The sequence below is a fragment of the Zalophus californianus genome, chromosome 4, assembly GCF_009762305.2.
Source record: "Zalophus californianus isolate mZalCal1 chromosome 4, mZalCal1.pri.v2, whole genome shotgun sequence".
Classification (NCBI taxonomy): domain Eukaryota; kingdom Metazoa; phylum Chordata; class Mammalia; order Carnivora; family Otariidae; genus Zalophus; species Zalophus californianus.
The window spans coordinates 102,694,449-102,714,897 of NC_045598.1; the positions used below are offsets into that span (position 1 = coordinate 102,694,449).

At 42.7% G+C, this 20,449-nt stretch overlaps 1 non-coding gene across 1 annotated transcript; it reads right to left on the reverse strand.

Moving 5' to 3' along the window:
• Positions 1-3,202: 3,202 nt before the first annotated feature.
• TRNAQ-CUG lies at positions 3,203-3,274 on the reverse strand. Its single transcript has one exon. It is a non-coding gene; the product is annotated as a tRNA-Gln (tRNA).
• Between the last annotated feature and the right edge of the window lie 17,175 nt (positions 3,275-20,449).

Genomic DNA, 20,449 nt, shown 5'->3' on the forward strand with positions numbered 1-20,449 from the left:
TTCCATTTTTATATGTAAGATGAGTAAAATGGAGTATTTGGGTTGTCCAAAGTTTAAATGAGATGTGTAGGGAAAGCATGTAGCCAATGACTCTCACAAAGCAAATGTTCAATACACATTAGCTCTTACCAGTCCATTGCCATCAGCATTTTCATTACCTGCTTTGTTATTTTTAGTCAAGATCCTTCTTGATACAAATGAGTCATTATTCAAAGTCTCTAATTGATGGTCATGCAATTGGTTCCAATATTTATTATCACACATACTACTGCAGGGAACAGACTTACACAGATATCTGTCATCACTTCTCTCCTCTCCAGAGTCCTGAAAATGGAATTGTCAGATCAAATTTTGCTAATTCCTGCCTAATTACCCTGAAAAGAAAAGGTAGCAGGTCATATTCCCCGCATTTTGTGAGAATATTCTTTTCTCCAATGTTTTGCCAAAATTGGATAGTATTTCCCTACCATTTCATTTGAACCTATTTTTGCTAACATTTTTATAGACCTACAGTGGGAAAATGTTCTGTGCAAGACACCAAACCCAGAATTCTTCCATGAAAAGAGCCAATAATGTGACTACATAAAAATTTATATTCAATATACAAACAATAAACTTTAAATTTACAATATGTACATATATGGCAAAGGAATTATTTTGTATTTGGGACAAATTTTTATCAAAGTTATATATACTCATAAGTTTATTTAGGAAAACAGCAACCCCCCCTTTACTACTCCTTGACTTTCAAATTGTAGGTATTATCTCTCACATACTCCTCTATTATCACCCCCACACCCAAACACACCTCCTCTTGCTTTATCCTTCAGTATATTTGTATCATAATTGCATGGGTCAATTGTTATATTATTTTAACGATGTAAGCTCTACATTCACAGTTGGGCCACATAGGTTACAAATAGGAAAAAAAGACCAGTGTCTTCAGGGACTCTTTTTTTCAAGTGGATAAATCTGAGGTTTATTTACTCTTTGGTCATCCCCCCTCCTCTTTTTTCATATTCCAGGGAAGTACTGGATGTGATTGGTTGAGCTTGGGTCAATGCCCTCTCCTTGACCAAATGAGGGCAGAGCACCTTCATGAACAGTACAAAGAAGACATTATCCAAGAAAGGAGCAATAATTCCAAAAACAAAAAAGAAAAATGCTGGGGTGCTGGGAGGCAACAAGAAGGACAAGAAGAAAATGATTATCACTCTGCAATGGATGTATGTAGTAGAGTATGGATCCAGGATGAGGGGAAAGGAGTTTTGAGAGATGTAGGCCTTGGATATGCTTGTATGGGTTGAAGCCATACATGTCAATGGGGCAGCAGAGGGGCTGGGAGTGGAGGAGCATCTGCCCTTCCTAACCTGAGCGGACCAGTGAGGGACTGGCCTGGTCACCAGGCAGTCAGTGGGCTTGAACTAGAGGAGTTCAGGTGAGAAAATAAAAGAAGGGTATCTTTTCCTTGAAGCAAAGTCTGGAGCTCAGGTCTTGGTAGGGAGTGAAGAAGCTATAGTTGGCCAGATCAGGGTACTAAAATCTATGGATAAATGCAGTTCCATTAAAAGAATCGTTCTCGTAAAGAAGGCGGAGGTCAAAAAGGAATGTCTGCGATGCTTTGCAGAAAGCCTATTGATTAACCCTGACTGGTCCCCTTGCTCAGTCTCCTGGCCAGACCCCCAGACTCCACGCTCTGGAAGGGCACAGTCTGCTCAGCCACTACATGTCCAGCAAAGAACTAGTCCCTGGCAATCTTCATGGTCTTGGGTGCCTCGACCCTCTCCAAGCCTGTCCTGCCGGCAGTCGTCTTGCAAGGGGAGAGAAGGGGGGGAAAGGCTACTTGCCAGTTAACGCCAAGGAATTCAACAAGGTCCTAACTTGGTTCCCAATAACTTGTAGGTCTATTTACCCTCCTACTCCAATTCCACAATTACTGAAAAGAGCAAGGACAAACGCCAGGCACGCACATTCTTCAAACTTCTCGGGGGGGTGGGGGGTGGGGGGTGAGGGGTGGGGTGGGGTGGGGTGAGACCAACGCGATTCATTCCAAACGCAGGAGCGCTCCAGAGTGAGCCAGAAGCGGCAACTTACCCGGCGCGGCGAACGCCCCGCTCCCCGCTCCCTGCCCTCGGATCCCGCCCCTTCCCCTCCCCATCTCCCTTCTCCTACAGTCTCCGCTTTCCCGTTTCGTCCCTCCCGCCTTCCGGCCCTCACCCGCTTGCTTTTCAGAACCTCAAAGGGAGCCCTTGAAAACCAGTTGTAGTTTATAGTCCTTTGTAAACAGGTGGAAGTTCCAAAACTAAGAGAGATTTGGCGGCGAACATTTTCACTGGCTATGCGGTCCTTCAGAACTTGTGACCAGATTTTTCTCCCGAGCGTGTTTCCATCCTGTCCGGTCCTAAGGCGGCTTCTCCGGGGAGCAGAGCCACCCCAGGAACGGGGTGCGGGGCGTGGTTCAGGACTCGGAGGTGCCCTGGCTCGTGTCACCTTCGCCCCGGGAGGAGCCCCGAGGGCGGCCGCAGCTGAGGCCCAGAGAATCCCCAGCCAGAATCTCCCTTTCCCGCGGTTTAGGGTTTGCGGAGACGCCCCACACTGAAGTACAAAGTTTAGGACAACTGCGACCCCTACTGGCCTGAACAGAGACTCGGGATTCTCCTGACAGCTGGTGGGAAAGGATCCGAGGAAAATTAAATGAAAGGCACCCAACCTTGTGCTTGGACCCAGGACCCGAAACGTCAGTCTCGCCGCCGCACGACGGAGGTACGAAACGCTGTTTCGCACTGACAGCGTTTTCTACCCGTGCAGGCTGGTGGGTGCAGTTACAGGACGCGCGGCGGGACGCCCCTCGCGGTGCAGGATGTAGTGGCCGCAGCCGCCGCCTCTTACCCCGAGGCCCGAGGGGGACCCCGACGAGGGGCGGCACTGGCCCGGTGCCCCGGCTGGGGCCGCAGTGTCGGGGGGAGGGGGGCGCCACTCTGAGACGCGGGCTTCTCGTTCCCCGGTTCCTGAGGAGGAGGAGGCGGCGGCGGAGCGCGGGGGACGCGGCTGCGAGGCGCCCACCGGGGGGCGGGAGGGGCGCGCCACGCCCCCGGAGTTTCCCTCCCCGGGACGGGGACCAGCGGGAGCGGGAAGGCACGTGCCACTCGCTGGGTATTGCAAAGGAGAGTAAAAGGTGGCTGCGGCTGGGCGCACAGGAGGAAGGTTCCACCGAGACTTGAACTCGGATCGCTGGATTCAGAGTCCAGAGTGCTCACCATTACACCATGGAACCACCGGAGGCACGGCGCCCCGACTCTCGGAGGTGTGCACACACCGCCTTCCTCCGCCGGGTTCTTCTCGCCTCAGGGGTTGGAGCTCGGCTCCTCCACCCGCGAGGAGTCGCCGGGCCTCACGTTCTCCCTGCCGCTCGCTGGGCCCGCGTGTCCGGGAACGAGATCAAGTCCGTTTGCGGGTTAGCCACAGGGACTGGCTTTTTAGGCCTCCCCCAGGTGTACCCGCTCTGCCTGGATGACTAGTTTCCTGCCCTGCGGTAAAATTCCTGCCAGAACAAACAAACAAAAACAAACAAACAAACAAAAAAACCCCAAACAAGTGTTCCTTTCCTTCCCTTTGCACTTGTCCTCTTCCCACTGCCCTGGGAGCTCCGGTGATCCTCAGAACGGGACTTGGGCCTTGCCGGGATTCCAGCCCCTCCCATTCCATTCCGGATCCTATTTCCTTGCCGTCTTTCTTGCTGTCTTCCTCACCCCCCATTTTCTCTAGCTGCGCGGGCCTTCAGTCGGCTCAGGACCATCCCGGGGCCGGGGCGACTCCAAAGTTAAGAACCCGGTTTGGCGCAGCTCAAGGCTGGCTGGTCACGTCCCGCCAAATTGAACCTCGAGCGGGATTCTCCACTACCCGTGTCGGGGAATGCGATGCGCCCGTTATCGCCCCCGCGTGGCCACGCCGCGTACAGCGCGCAGAGCTCCGCGCAGGGCCGGAAGCTGCGGGGGCCAGAGACGCCAGAAAATTCACAGAACGCTGCACCATACTCAGGACCTTGAAATTAAAAGTCCGACAAACTACCAACTAAAACAGATGCATGGAAAAGAAAAAAGGTATGCTCCTGTCTCCTGGCTACAAGCGGGGGTTGGAAAAGCAATTGATACAGTGTTTTGGGATTCAGACTGGATAGTCTCCCAAATGTGAACCTGGGGATCATTGCCAGGCAGAAGACTAAGTCATACATAGAACCCCAGCCTTCTGCAGCCAACTCTTTACTTTTTAAATTTCCCGTGACCCAGAAAAGGCAAAAGCTCTCCTGCCACTATGTTTGCACAACCCAACATCTGAGCACCTGGACATTCCTAACTCTTGAGCGGCGAGGCAGGCGGGGCTGGGAGGTCTTGGACTCTTGGTGTGAGAAGGGAGGGAAAAGGTTTCGCCCCTTAGACTGAAAGAAATATGCTAGTCGGATATTATCAATGACCCAGAGCTGTGGTTTATATCCTGTTAACAATGGTTACTCCTATGGAAATTAGTGTGGAGGAGAGGAATTTTCCCCCATGCATTCTTTTATCATGTAACGTACAAAGAGTTCCTTAGGTTTAAAAAAAAAGGATGAAAATAAGAAAAAATGAAAGAAAGATGCTTCAGATGCCAGTGCGGAGGCAATTTAACTGGGGAGAGGAAAAGAAGAGCTTCTTTGGGGAGAGAACTCTGAGTGGGCGCCAGAGTTCTGAAGAAGATCCTAGGAGATAAAGCTGGAGCTTCACACTAGCCAGTTGGGGCAGAGGAAGGAGGTTGGCTGTTGGATTGAGCAGCATTCTCCTACAGGTGGGTTATTTGGGGATCTATTCCCAGCCTCTTACAGTCTGGGGGCGCCTGGGTGGCTCGGTTGGTTGTCTGACTCTTGGTTTTGGCCATGATCTCAAGGGTCGTGAGATGGGAGTCCCGTGTCAGGCTCTGCTCTCAGTGGGGAGCCTGCTTGAAGATTCTCTCCCTCTGCCCTTCCCTCTACTCACTCTCTCTCTCTCAAATAAATACATGAATCTTAAAAAAAAATACTAGATATAGTCTGTTACTGAGGTTCTTGATGTTTCTTTCAGAAGTCTCAATTTCTAGTTTGTAGAAGGGCACTCTGTAGGGGAAAAGCAGAATCACTGTGTAGGATAAGACTGAATGGCTCTGGATAATTCTCCATCATAACCAACAATCTCAGCATGGTCAAGAAATATACACAAAACGGGGGCACCTTGGTGGCTCAATCGGTTAAGTGTCTGACTCTTGGTTTCAGTTCAGGTTATAATCTCAGAGTTGAGAGATAGAGCCCCTCTCCGGCTTCTCTGCTCAGTGGGGAGTCAGCTTGAGATTCTCTCTCTTCCCCTCCTGCTCCTTCACTTGTGTGCTCTCTCTCTCTCTCTCAAAATAAAGAAATAAATCTTAAAAAAAAGAAAAAGAAAAAAGAAATAGGGGCGCCTGGATGGCTCAGTCAGTTAAGTGTCTGCCTTTGGATCAGGTCATGATCCTGGGGTCCTGGGATTGAGCCCCTCTTCTGGCTCCCTGCTTAGCTGGAAGTCTGCTTTTCCCTCTCCCTCTGCCCCTCCCCCTCCCCCTGCTGATGCTCTCTCTCTCTCACTCACTCTCTCTCAAATAAATAAAATTGTTTAAAAAAAGAAGTAAACACAAAACAAATGATTTTGATTAGTGATTACCCTGAGACTTTGTACCAGTTAAACCATTAAGTTATAAGTCGTCCTTGCTAACATAGGGAGTTTGAAAGCATTCATCCTTGGGGTCACACAGATAAAATGGCATTAAATCATTTAGTGTCTCTCTCTCCCCCTCTCCCCACCCTTTCTCTCTCATACCACACACACACACACACACACACACACACACACACACACACACACACACACACACACACACGCAGGCCTGCACACACACAACTGCCTCATTAGCAGAGATTTAGTATAAATAGCATTAGGCATTTAGTAAATTACAGGCCAATAAACTGCCACTAAGCAGTTGTGAAATCTAATGTGAACTAGCTTTTGAAACTTTAAGAATGAGTGATCCACAATGTTTCCAACATATCTTCAACTGGTTAAAGAGAGTACAGTTGATCCTTGAACAACACAGGTTTGAACTGCGTGGGTCCACTTATGTGTGATTTTTTTCAATACATACAGTACTATAAATGTATTTTCTTTTCCTTAAGAGTTTCTTAAAACTTTTTATTTTCTCTAGCTTATTTTATTGTAAGACTACAGTATATAATACATTTAACATACAAAATATGTGTTACTTGACTATGTTACTGGTAAGGCTTTCTAGCCAATAGTCAGCCATTGGAAGTTAAGTTTTGGGGAGTCAAAGATTATATGCAGAGTTTTGACTATGTGTGTGTTGGGGGGGGAGTCAACGCCCTAACCCCTGAGTTGTTCAAGAGTCAGCTGTATTTGATTTCCTTCTTATTTCAACCATCACACTGATAAACTCTGTTATTTGATTAGCTGTTTAATGAACATATTTCATGTTATTCTTCTCCACTTTGTTCTTGCTTTGGGATCAGAAGCAATGTGATTTGCATACACTTAAGCCTAAACAAAGCTTTCACATTTCTGTTGAATAGTTTCAATGCCTGTGCAAAATACTTCCCTGAAAGGTCAAGATTTTCTACTCTACCTTGGTTATATTTAACTTCAGTGTCCTGCTGACACATCCCTAGATCTGACAAGGTAAGTGTTATCTGGACTCAACACCATGAGGTCCTCTAAACAAAAGCTTCTCTGCATAGTTGTGTTCATTGATACACAGTTTTGCAAGTTCATGCCATGCTCCTTGGTTATCAAGAATTTGTTCTAAATACTCACTCATGGTAATCTTGAACAGCTTCTGTATTTCTTCTACGGCTTTTTGAGTATGAATTTTGTGTTTTCTTGCAGTAATTGGATCTTCTTATATGGTTGGATCTTCTTATAAAATTGGGTTACATGGCTGTAGTATAACATCAATATATCTTTCTATGGTTTCAGATTTCGCTTATCTCTGTGACTGCCAGGAAAATTCAACACCTGAAGGTCAAAACAATGCCAAGCAATACCTTGGGCTGCAATCATCACCTGTTCACATATAATCCAAATATCATCTCCAAGCTTAGAATCATAGTCATGGATTAACTCTTCAAATTCTACCATTGGATCACTGTTTTCAATAATTTTCTTTTGCATTTTAGCTCACATTTCTTCCCAAGTGACATCATAAAGTTGAGACCTTTTCTGTCTTTCCAGAACCCAGAGGCAGCCAGGTGAGTGGATGAGGCAATTCATTTGTTCTTTCAGTGCTAGGGGCCAGATATTGAAAATTTAACCATTATGAAGATGGCTTTTTGTTGGCACACAGCATTGGAGGTGCTCTAACCTCCACTTCATGCTCTCTTGTCTCACTGCCTGACATAAATTGTCTAAACTTCATCAACCACAGGATAATTCTGGGTTAAAAGAAACTTAGAGGTCATCTACTTACTATCCTCTTTTTACAGATGAGAGAATTGAAGTAAAGTGACTTCATCAGATTTGCACAATATTCTATGGCAGAAATAATGCTAGAACCCTGGATGCTCAGAGCACAAAGCTGACATCCCTTTCCCCTGCACCATGTGTTTTCTCTAGAGAATTTTAGAAATTATAATTTTGTGATCATTTTTTTTCATGTCATAATTCCTAATGCCAGTCCTTTTAATCCTGAATCATCACAAAATGTCTTGCCTGGTGTAAGCTCTCAATAAACTTAGGTGTGTGATATTTTGGACAAGTAAAACACAGCTTTGTTCCCACATTCAAACCTACAATTGAACCATATCAAGATATTATTGTGGATTGTTTTTCTTTATTTTCCAGAGTTACTGACCTGAAGTGCCAATTAGTTTAATCTTTCCCATGGCCTTGAGAATCTCTGATAATGCAAAAGATAGAATCTTCCTAGTGTACAGCCCTACCTGTCAAGGAGTTACTACTTAACCTTTCTTTTTATAGCCTGTGTCATGAAAATAGTGAGGTTTTTTTCCCCTAAACTTAAAATTATAATAATGAATATCCTTTCTCAAGCAATACCTGTACTTCTTTCTCTCCTTCCTCCATCCCCATATTATTTCAACAACTGTCCTTTCTTCTGTCTTACTGAGAAACATTGTCCTAGTTATTTCTTCCCCATTCTTATGTTTCAAAGTATTTTTCCTTGATGTCAAAAATGGATTCACTGATCATCCAGGATGTGATTCTTCAGATTTTCAACTACCTATTTGCTTTTTCAGCGATTGTATAAGAGTTACCTAGGAAATTTGTGGGGGGAAGGGGGATTCCTTTGCTTGATCCCTAAGCCTAGAGATTCTTAACAAGTTCCTCATGTGATTTTGGTGTAAGTGATCCCTGGAGTTTGAAGCCAATTGGAGAATGAGGGATTCACATTAATTGAGTGACTTCTCAGACATTGAAGTTACTCTCTCATACACACATAGACACACGCACATGCACACGCACACAAAATCATTCAAAAGCTCTATATGTAATGTTATATTCTCCATTTTGTAAAATAAGATAATGAGGCTTGAAGAGATTAAAAAAGTTGTCTACTATTCCACATTAAGTGGTAGATCTGGTATTCAAATCCAATAATGTCCTTTCCCAATCCATGGTTTTATTGCTTTGCTCCAGCCCCAGTAGAGGATTGAGTAGGGAATACACTTAGAATTAAGGAATACTGGTAAAAATTAGTTGTTTATAATGACTTTATTTATTCAACAAATATTGATTGACTATGTGGTGGGGACTTGTGTAGTGGGGGGGACAAGACAGGTCCTACTCACATGAAGATTATCTTCCAACAGCGAAACATTATACAGATCGTTACTAAAAACATTGTAATTGTGATGAATGTTAATTATTACTTATGTGTTCCTTGGTCCAATTTCATTAGCTAAGGATTGAAAGCTGACTGAGCATAAAAAGTGGGCCAATAGAGTCCATGAGAAATACTTTTCTTGGGCAAGAATCTACTGATTTATTTGTCTTAAATGTGAGAAAACCTTGTTTATTTCAGAGGCCTCTGACATTCTAATGTGAAGTTGTGGGGCCATGGTGCAGAGAGCCCTGACCTGGGAGTCTTAAACTCCTGGATTTATAAGGGTAGCTCTGCCACCAACAAGCTATGGGAGCTCTAGCAAGTTGGTTAATCTTTGCAAGTGTCAGTTTTTTCATGTATAAAATTAGGTTATTGTCCTTTATTTTTCTAGTTTTCCAAATTTCTTATAGAGGAACAGCCCCACCCTGGAGACCTGTGTGTATTCACATAGCCACACAGGCAAAGGCTTGAATTGCAGTTAATCTGAGTCTTGGTAGAATATCTCTTCATCCACTAGAACATGAGAGGATGGGAGGCTTGTGAGAAGTTACCCTGCAGATTCCACTCACCTCCCTATTTCCCCTGATAGGCTATCAATACCTACCAAGTTTTGGTGAGATATGATGCTTTTTGCCTGCCCCCCTCAAGGTACAGCTGAGACTATAAAACCATTTATAGTCTGCAATCCAGAACTGCTTCCCTAGCCATGGGTATTCTGCCGCTCACACTGTCGTTATCAGCCCCTTTTGTTTTAGTGTTATATGTTTTGGTGTATAGGGCAGTGGCCCAGGAAGCTGGCACATTTGGCTATTCTTCCTTTCACTATCTATGTAAGTAATAAACTGGATCTAAAAATGTCGTTATATTTTTGTCAGCTGTATCAGTCAGGCCTTGACCGCATCTTATGCGCTTGACAGTTCCTTCCTGCTCCAGTGTCCTCTGTGTCTATGATGAACTAAGGTGTATGTTAAAAGAGTCATTAGGAACTGCAATCAAGACCAGGCCATAGCCCCTGGTGTATGTATTTGCTGAATAAATGCTGTGCTCAGCCTATGCCCTGAGAACACAGAGCTGAAAGAGTAGTTAGAAGAAAGAGTATCTATAGGTTTAGAGAATGAGAACAGCATGCAGAAGGATGAGCTAATGGTGGTGTCTTGATAGTCAAAGGGGATAGGAATGAGGGCAGTCTTCAGGCTAGGATCAGAAAGCTTGAGGGGAAACCAAGGAATGCCTACAATAACATCCAATACCTTAAGGAGGAGCCTGGGCTGAGCAGTGAGGACTGGAAGAGTAACTCACCCCACATTGAATTTATGTACCTGGCCAAGGAGAACCACAAGTGGACTCAGGGTTCATCTAAACTGTTGGAAATAATCAACTCCAAGGGGAGGAGGATGTAACCATGAGACTCTGCTACACACCCTAGGACTTGACCTTCGAGCTGTCCTCACAGTGGATGCCCACCAAATAACTGTTGGATTAGCAAGAATGAAATGCTTGAAGAAGTGTTGGAGAATTTTATCTTAATGGTGCTTGTTGGAATCAGGAGTGGCTAAGGAAAAAGGACCATTGCATGCAAATAAATAGTAATAATTATATTTTTCTGTACTGTCAGCTTACAAAGGGTTTTATACACATTACATCATGGATATTTATTGAGTAATTAATCTTCCTGACACCATGCTGAGCCCTGGAGGCAAAGAGGTCAGTCACATTCTCTTTGAGAACTTCCACTTGGTAGGAAATAAATACTCCAAAACAGATAGTTTTATCATAATGTGGCAACTGTCCTAACCTTTGGATATTATAACAGCATAGAAGAGGGGCATGTAGTTCAGGACCAGGACATCTCTTGCTAATGAGAAGGTGAAACAGTGAGAATTTTCAAGGACTACCCCATTCTCATCAGAGCTCACCACAGGAGACTGTCCCAAAGAATGGATGGTATAAGGCAGGGTCTCCTATAAAGAAGGATCTTTGCTGCCTCTTTGGAGAGATTCTTGGAATAAGAATGCAGGTAGCTAAAAGACATCCAAATTAGAAAGGAAGAATTAAAATGATCTCTGCTCACAGATGTCATGATCTTATATGTAGAAAACTCTAAAGATTTCACACAAAAAAGTCTGGTAGGACGAATAAATGAATTCAGTAAAGTAGCAGGATACAAAATCAATACACAAAAATCATTTGTGTTTCTATACCCTAACAATGAACAGTTGAAAAAGGAAATGAGGAAAATGATTCCATTTGCCTTGGACAGAACAAAATACTTGGGAATTAACCAAGGAGGTGAAAGACTTGTACAGTGAAAACCACAAAACACTGCTGAAAGAAATTAAAGAAGACATAAATAAATAGAAAGACAACTTGTGTTCATGGATTGGAAGACTTAATATTGCTAAGATGTCCATACTCTTCAAAATCATCTACAGATCCAATGCAATCCCTATCAAAATCCCAAGAATATTTTTTGCAAAAATAGAAAAACACATCCTTAAATTCATATGGAATCTCAAGGGACCTCAAATAGCCAAAACAATCTTGGAAGACTCCTTATGTTTTCTGCTTTCAAAACTTACTGCAAAGCTACAGTGATCAAACACAGTGAAGTACTGGCATAAAGACATATATAGACTGGTGGAATAGAATAGGGAAGCCAGAAATAAGCCCTCACATATATCGTCAAACGATTTTCAGTAAGGGTGCCAAGACCATTCAGTGGTTGAAAGAGCTGTCTTTCCAACAAATGGTTCTAGGAAAAAATGGTGGTCAGCTGCAAAAGAATGAAGTTGGACCCTTATTTAACACCATATACAAAAGGTAACTCAAAATGGATCAGAGACCTAAATGTAAGATGTGAAACTATAAAACTCCTAGAACAAAACATGGCAGGGGAAAGCTTCATGGGCTATGACACCAAAGGAACAAAAGAATAAATAGATAAATTAGACTTCATCAAAATGAAAAACTTGGGGCGGAACAAGATGGCAGAGGAGTAGGAGACCTAGATTTCATCTGGTCTCGGGAATTCAGCTGAATAGGGATCAAACCATTCTGAACACCTACGAACTCAACAGGAGATTGAAGAGGGGAGTAGCAACAACTCTCTGAACAGAGAAGCGACCACTTACTAGAAGGTAGGACGTGCGGAGAAGTGAATCCGAGGCGATATTCGGGAGGATAGACGGCGGGGGAGGGGGCCGCTGTGGGCCGCTTCTGGCAAGTGATAGAGCCACGGAGCACAAAATCGGACCTTTTAGAACTTGGCTCCGCTGAGGGACGTCGCTGCAGTGGCTAAGCGGGGGGTGGAATCCTCCCGGGACAGTGTGGTCTCAGGACCCTTGGGGTCACAGAAAGACCGGGGGTGCCTGAGTGTGGCAGAGCTCCCAGGTATCGGAGCAGGGAAGCCGGCTGCGGAGACGGAGCCGAGGCGCGGGCTCTCAGCTCGGGGTTGCCATAAACTGTGATCCGCGGCCCAGTCGGGCCACTGCTCCTCCAGCAGGGACCCAACAAGCGGCAGAGCCGGGGAGACTCCTCTTCCTCCCCGGGGAGGAGTGGCGCGGGAGCGCACCGCAGGGATCTGCTGGGTTTAGAGACTCCACACGGGGTCGGGTGCCAGAGATAGAAACGCTTGGTCACAGGCCAGGTGAGCACGGAGCGCGGCCGGAGAACAGGGAGAGGGGAGTGACTGCTTTTCTCTGGGGGCGCACTGAGGAGCAGGGCCCTGAGTTCTCAGCTCCTCCGGGTGGAGATTGGGAGGCCACCATTTTCGCCCTGCTCCTCCAAAGCTGTACCGAGAGCGTGCAGGGAACAAAAGCTCCTGAGAGCAAACCCGAGCAGCTTCCTTAGCCCGGACCGACAAGGGCGGGGCAATTCTGCCTCCGGCAAAGACATCTGGAAACCACAGCAACAGGCCCCTCCCCCAGAAGATCAGCAGGAACAGCCAGCAAGCCAAGACCAAGTTTACCGATCAAGGAGAACGGGAGAACTCCAGCGCTAGGGGAATACTGCACATAGAATTCATGGCTTTTTTTTAACCATGATTCATTAGTTCATCAAAGTTAATTTTTGTTAACTGTTTTTTTTTTATTTTTCTTTTTCCCTCTTTCAACCAACATCTTATCAATCCCTTTTTAAAAAAAAAAACACTTTTTATCTTTCATTTTTAGAGTCATATTTTATCCCTTCATAGTAGTTACCCTTATCTTTGGCATATATATATAAGTTGTTCTCTCTTTAAAATTTTGAGATACACTTTCTTCTAACAGATCAAAATATACCCTAAATCACTAGTGTATGGCTTTGTTCTAGTCTCCTGCCTGATCACATTCTCTCCCTTTTTTCTTTTTTTTTTTCTTAAATCTTCTTCTTTCTTTTTTCAAACAACTTATCTTATCAATTCCTTTTATAAAATCTTTTATAATTTTCATCTTTACAGTCATCTTCCATCCCTTCATTGTATCAACCCTTATTTTGTACATATATGTCTTTCTTCCTTTAAAATTTTAGGAGGCACTTTTTTCTAACAGACCAAAATATGCCCAAAATCTACTGTGTGGCACTGATCTATGCACTAGCCTGATCATATTTGATCATATTCTGCTTTTTTTGTATTGTTCTGTTTTTGTTTTTATCTTTTTTTCTTTTTTTTTCTCTTTCTTTTTTCTTTCTTTCCCTTTCTTTTCCCTGGTTTCAGGTCTTTTCTGATTTGTATACAGTATATTTGCTGGGGACGTTGTAAACCTGTTAGCATTTTGTTCTCTCATTCATCTATTCTCCTCTGGACAAAATGACAAGACGAAAAAAATCACCTCAGCAAAAAGAACAAGAGGTAGTACCGTCAGCCAGGGACCTACTCAATATGGACATTAGTACGATGTCAGACCTAGAGTTCAGAATCATGACTTTAAAGATACTAGCTGGGCTTGAAAAAAGCGTGGAAGTTATTAGAGAAACCCTTTCTGGAGAAATAAAAGAACTAAAATCTAACCAAGTCGAAATCAAAAAGGCTATTGATGAGGTGCAATAAAAAATGGGGGCACTAAATGCTAGGATAAATGAGGCAGAAGAGAGAATCAGTGATATAGAAGACCAAATGATGGAAAATAAAGAGGCTGAGAAAAAAAGAGATAAACAACTATAGGATCGCGAGGGCAGAATTTGAGAGATAAGTGATACGATAAGATGAAACAACATTAGAATAATTGGGATCCCAGAAGAAGAAAGAGAGAGAGGGGCAGAAGGTATATTGGAGCAAATCATAGCAGAGAACTTCCCTAATGTCAGGAAGGAAACCGGCATCAAAATCCAGGAGGCACAGAGAACCCCTCTCAAAATCAATAATAATAGGTCAACACCCCGACATCTAATAGTAAAACTTAGGAGTCTCAGAGACAAAGAGAAAATCCAGAAAGCAGCTCGGGAGAAGAGATATGTAACCTAAAATGGTAGAAATATTAGATTGGCAACAGACCTATCCACAGAGACCTGGCAGGCCAGAAAGGGCTGGCAAGATATCTTCAGAGCACTAAACGAGAAAAATATGCAGCCAAGAATACTATATCCAGCTAGGCTGTCATTGAAAATAGAAGGAGAGATAAAAAGCTTCCAGAACAAACAAAAACTAAAGGAATTTGCAAACACGAAACCAGCCCTCCAAGAAATATTGAAAGGGGTCCTCTAAGCAAAGAGAGAGCCTAAAAGCAGCATAGATCAGAAAGGAACACACACAATATACAGTCACAGTCACCTTACAGGCAATACAATGGCACTAAATTCATACCTTTCAATAGTTACCCTGAATGTAAATGGGCTAAATGCCCCAATCAAAAGACACAGGCTATCAGATTGGATTAAAAAACAAGACCCATCAACATGCTGTCTGCAAGAGACTTATTTTAGACCCAAAGACACCCCCAGATTGAAAGTGAGGGAGTGGAAAACCATTGACCATGCTAATGGACACCAAAAGAAAGCTGGGGTGGCAATCCTTATATCAGACAAATTAGATTTTAAACCAAAGACTGTAATAAGACATGAGGAAGGACACTATATCCTACTTAAAGAGTCTATCCAACAAGAAGATCTAGCAATTGTAAATATCTATGCCCCGAACATGGGAGCAGCCAATTATCTAAGGCAATTAATAACAAAAGCAAAGAAACACATTGACAACAATACAATAATAGTGGGGGACTTTAACACCCCCCTGACTGAAATAGACAGATCATCTAAGCAAAAGACCAAGGAAATAAAGACTTTAAATGACACACTGGACAAAATGGACTTCACACACATATTCAGAACATTCCATCCCAAAGCAACGGAATACACATTCTTCGCTAGTGCCCATGGAACATTCTCTAGAATTGATCACATCCTAGGTCACAAAACAGGTCTCAACCGGTACCAAAAGATTGGGATCATTCCCTGCATATTTTCAGACCACAATGCTTTGAAACTAGAACTCAATCACAAGAGGAACGTCGGAAAGAACTCAAATACATGGAGGCTAAGGAGCATCCTACTAAGGAAGGAATGGGTCAACCAGGAAATTAAAGAAGAATTAAAAAAATTCATGGAAACCAATGAAAATGAAAACACAAGTGTTCAAAATCTTGGGGGTACAGCAAAAGCAGTCCTGAGAGGAAAGTATATAGCAATACAAGCCTTTCTCAAGGAACAAGAAAGGTCTCAAATACACAACCTAACCCTACACCTAAAGGAGCTGGAGAAAGAACAGCAAATAAAGCCTAAACCCAGCAGGAGAAGAAAAATAATAAATATCAGAGCAGAAATCAATGAACTAGAAACCAAAAGAACAGTAGAACAGATCAACGAAACTAGGAGCTGGTTCTTTGAAAGAATTAACAAGATTGATAAACCCCTGGCCAGACTGATCAAAAAGAAAAGAGAAATGACCCAAATCCACAAAATCATGAATGAAAGAGGAGAGATCACAACCAACACCAAAGAAATACAAACAATTATAAGAACATATTATCAGCAACTCTATGCCAGCAAATTAGATAACCTGGAAGAAATGGGTGCATTCCTAGAGATGTATCAACTACCAAAATTGAACCAGGAAGAAATAGAAAACCTGAACCGACCTATAGCCACTAAGGAAATTGAAGCAGTCATCAAAACTCTCCCAAGAAACAAAAGCCCAGGGCCAGATGGCTTCCCAGGGGAATCCCATCAGACATTTAAAGAAGAATTAATACCTATTCTCCTGAAACTGTTCCAAAAAATAGAAATGGAAGGAAAACTTCCAAACTCATTTTATGAGGCAGCATTACCTTGACCCCAAAACCAGACAAAGACCCCATCAAAAAGGAGAATTACAGACCAATATCCTTGATGAACATGGACGCAAAAATTCTCACCAAAATACTAGCCAATAGGATCCAACAGTACATTAATAGGATTATTCACCACGACCAAGTGGGATTTATCCCTGGGCTGCAAGGCTGGTTCAACATCCGCAAATCAATCAACGTGATACAATACATTAACAAAAGAAAGAACAAGAATCATATGATCCTCTCAATAGAAGCAGAAAAAGCATTTGACAAAGTACAGCATCCTTTCTTGATCAAAACTCTTCAGAGTATAGGGATAGAGGGTACCTACCTCAATATCATAAAAGCCATCTATGAAAAACCTACAGCGAATATCATTCTCAATGGGGAAAAGCGGAGAGCTTTTCCCCTAAGGTCAGGAATGCGGCAGGGATGTCCACTCTCACCACTGCTATTCAACATAGTATTAGAAGTCCTAGCCACAGCAATCAGACACCAAAAAGAAATCAAAGGCATCCAAATCGGCAAAGAGGAAGTCAAACTCTCACTCTTTGCAGATGATATGATACTGTATGTGGAAAACCCAAAAGACTCCACCCCAAAACTGCTAGAACTCATACAGGAATTCAGTCAAGTAGCAGGCTATAAAAACAATGCACAGAATTCAGTGGCATTCCTATACACCAACAACAAGACAGAAGAGAGACAAATCAAGGAGTCGATCCCATTTACAATTGCACCCAAAACCATAAGATACCTAGGAATAAATTTAACCAAAGAGGCAAAGGATCTGTACTCAGAAAACTATAAAATACTCAGGAAAGAAATTGAAAAAGACACAAAGAAATGGAAAAGCGTTCCATGCTCATGGACTGGGAGAACCAACATTGTGAAGATGTCAATGCTACCTAGAGCAATCTACACATTCAATGCAATCCCCATCAAAATACCATCCATTTTTTCCAAAGAAATGGAACAAATAATCCTAAAATGTGTATGGAACCAGAAGAGACCCCGAATAGCCAGAGGAATGTTGAAAAAGAAAAGCAAAGCTGGCGGCATCACAATTCCGGACTTCCAGCTCTATTACAAAGCTGTCATCATCAAGACAGTATGGTACTGGCACAAAAACAGACACATAGATCAATGGAACAGAATCGAGAGCCCAGAAATGGACCCTCAACTCTATGGTCAACTTATCTTTGACAAAGCAGGAAAGAATGTCCAATGGAAAAAAGACAGTCTCTTCAACAAATGGTGTTGGGAAAATTGGACAGCCACATGCAGAAGAATGAAACTGGACCATTTCCTTACACCACACACAAAAATAGACTCTAAATGGTTGAAAGACCTAAACGTGAGACAGGAGTCCATCAAAATCCTAAAGGAGAACACAGGTAGCAACCTCTTTGACCTCAGCCGCAGCAACTTCTTCCTAGAAACATCGCCAAAGGCAAGGGAAGCCAGGGCAAAAATGAACTATTGAGATTTCATCAAGATAAAAAGCTTTTGCACAGCAAAAGAAACAGTCCACAAAACGAAAAGACAACCGACAGAATGGGAGAAAATATTTGCCAATGACATATCAGATAAAGGGCTAGTATCCAAAATTTATAAAGAACTTATCAAACTCAACACCCAAAGAACAAATAATCCAATCAAGAAATGGGCAGAAGACATGAACAGACATTTTTCCAAGAAGACATCCAAATGGCCAACAGACACATGAAAAAGTGCTCAACATCACTTGGCATCAGGGAAATCCAGATCAAAACCTCAATGAGATACCACCTCACACCCGTCAGAATGGCTAAAATGAACAAGTCAGGAAACGACAGATGTTGGCGGGGATGTGGAGAAAGGGGAACCATCCTACACTGTTGGTGGGAATGCAAGCTGGTGCAACCCCTCTGGAAAACAGTATGGAGGTTCCTCAAACAGTTGAAAATAGAGCTACCCTATGATCCAGCAATTGCACTACTGGGTATTTACCACAAAGATACAAATGTAGGGACCCGAAGGGGTACGTGCACCCCAGCAGCCATGTCCACAATAGCCAAACTGTGGAAAGAGCCAAGATGTCCATTGACAGATGAATGGATAAAGAAGGTGTGGTATATATACACAATGGAATATTATGCAGTCATCAAAAGGAATGAGATCTTGCCATTTGCAACGACGTGGATGGAACTGGAGGGTGTTATGCTGAGTGAAATAAGTCAATCAGAGAAAGACATGTATCATATGACCTCACTGATCTGAGGAATTCTTAATCTCAGGAAAAAAACTGAGGGTTGCTGGAGTGGTGGGGGGTGGGAGGGATGGGGTGGCTGGGTGATAGACATTGGGTAGGGTATGTGCTATGGTGAGCGCTGTGAATTGTGCAAGACTGTTGAATCACAGATCTGTACTTCTGAAATAAATAATGCAACATATGTTAAGAAAAAAGAAAAAGAAGAAGATAGCAGGAGAGGAAGAATGAAGGGGAGTAAGTCAGAGGGGGAGACGAACCATGAGAGACAAAGGACTCTGAAAAACAAACTGAGGGTTCTAGAGGGGAGGAGAGTAGGGGGATGGGTTAGCCTGGTGATGGGTATTAAAGAGGGCACATTCTGCATGGAGCACTGGGTGTTATGAACAAACAATAAATCATGGAACACTACATCAAAAACTAATGATGTAATATATGGTGATTAACATAACAATAAATAATTTTTAAAAAATGAAAAACTTTGTGAATCAAAGGACTGTGTCATCAGAGTAAAAAGGGAACACAGAGAAAAGGAGGAAGTATTTGTAAATCATTTATCTAATAAGGAATTAATATTCAGAAAATATAGAGAACTAAAACTCGATAACAAAAAAAAAAACCCAATTAAAAAATGGACAAAGGAGTTGAATAGACATTTCTCCAAAGAAGATATGGCCAATAAGCACATGAAAAGATGCTCAACATGACTAATCTTTAGGAAAATATAAATCAAAACCACAATGAGACACCACTTCTCACTCATTAGGCTGGCTGTTATAAAAAATGTAAAACCTCCAAAACAAAAAAACAAAACAGAAAATTCCCAGAAAATTACAAGTATTGATGAAGATGTGGAAAAATTGGAACCCTTGTATGCTGTTGGTGGAAATCTAAAACAGTGTAGTCACTATGAAAAATAGTATGGGAGTTCTTCAAAAATTAAAAACAATTACAGTATAGTCCAGCAATTCCACTTCTGGGTATATACCTAAAAGAATTAAAAGCAGGAACACAAAGAGATATTTGTACATCCATGTTTAGAGCAGCAATATTCACAATAGCCAAAAGATGGAAGCAACCTCAGTGTCCATTGATGGATGAGTGGATAAACAAAATATGGTATATACATACAATTGAAAATTATTCACCTTTAAAAAGTACATGCTATGTAAGATTCTATTTATACAAAGTTCAAATGCAGGAAAAAGTAATTTATGACACCAAAAGTTACCATAATGATTACCCTTGAAGAGGGGATACTGTCCGAAAGGGGACACCAGGGGCTCTCCTGAACTGCTATTAATGGTCTGTTTGTTGGTGTGGATAGTGTATTCCCTTTGTGAAAATTCATCAAGCTGCACACTGATAATTTGTGTACTTTCTTATCCAGGTTATTCTTTATTTTAAAAGAAATTTTTAAAGCTAGTCTCCTGGGGTGCCTGGGTGACTCAGTCAGTTAGGTGACTGCCTTCAGCTCAGGTCATGATCCCAGGGCCCTGGAATTGAGCCCTGTGTCAGGCTCCCTGCTCAGCGGGGAGCCTGTTTCTCCCTCTCCTCCTCCCCGCCCCCTCCCCCGCTCATGCTCTCTCTCAAATAAATAAATAAAATCTTAAACAAACAAACAAATAAATAAATAAACTAGTCTCCTAAGCAAATAAATAAAATAAAAAGGAAGGAAATTTTGATACATGCTACAATGTGGGTGAATACTGAAGACATGCTAAGTGAAATAAGCCAGTCACAAAGTACAAATACTGTATGATTCCACTTGTATGATGTATCTAGAGCAGTGAAATTCATAGAGAAGAGAATGGTGGTTAGGGGGTGGGGAAGGGGAGTTGGGGGAGGGGAAAATGAAGAGTTGCTTAATGGGAACGGAGTTTCAGTTTTGCAAGGTGAAAAAAGTTCTGGAGATGGATGGGGGTGATGAATGCACAACAGTGTGAATGTACTTTATGCCACTGAACTGTATGCTTAAAAATCATTAAAATGGTCAATTTTATGTTAT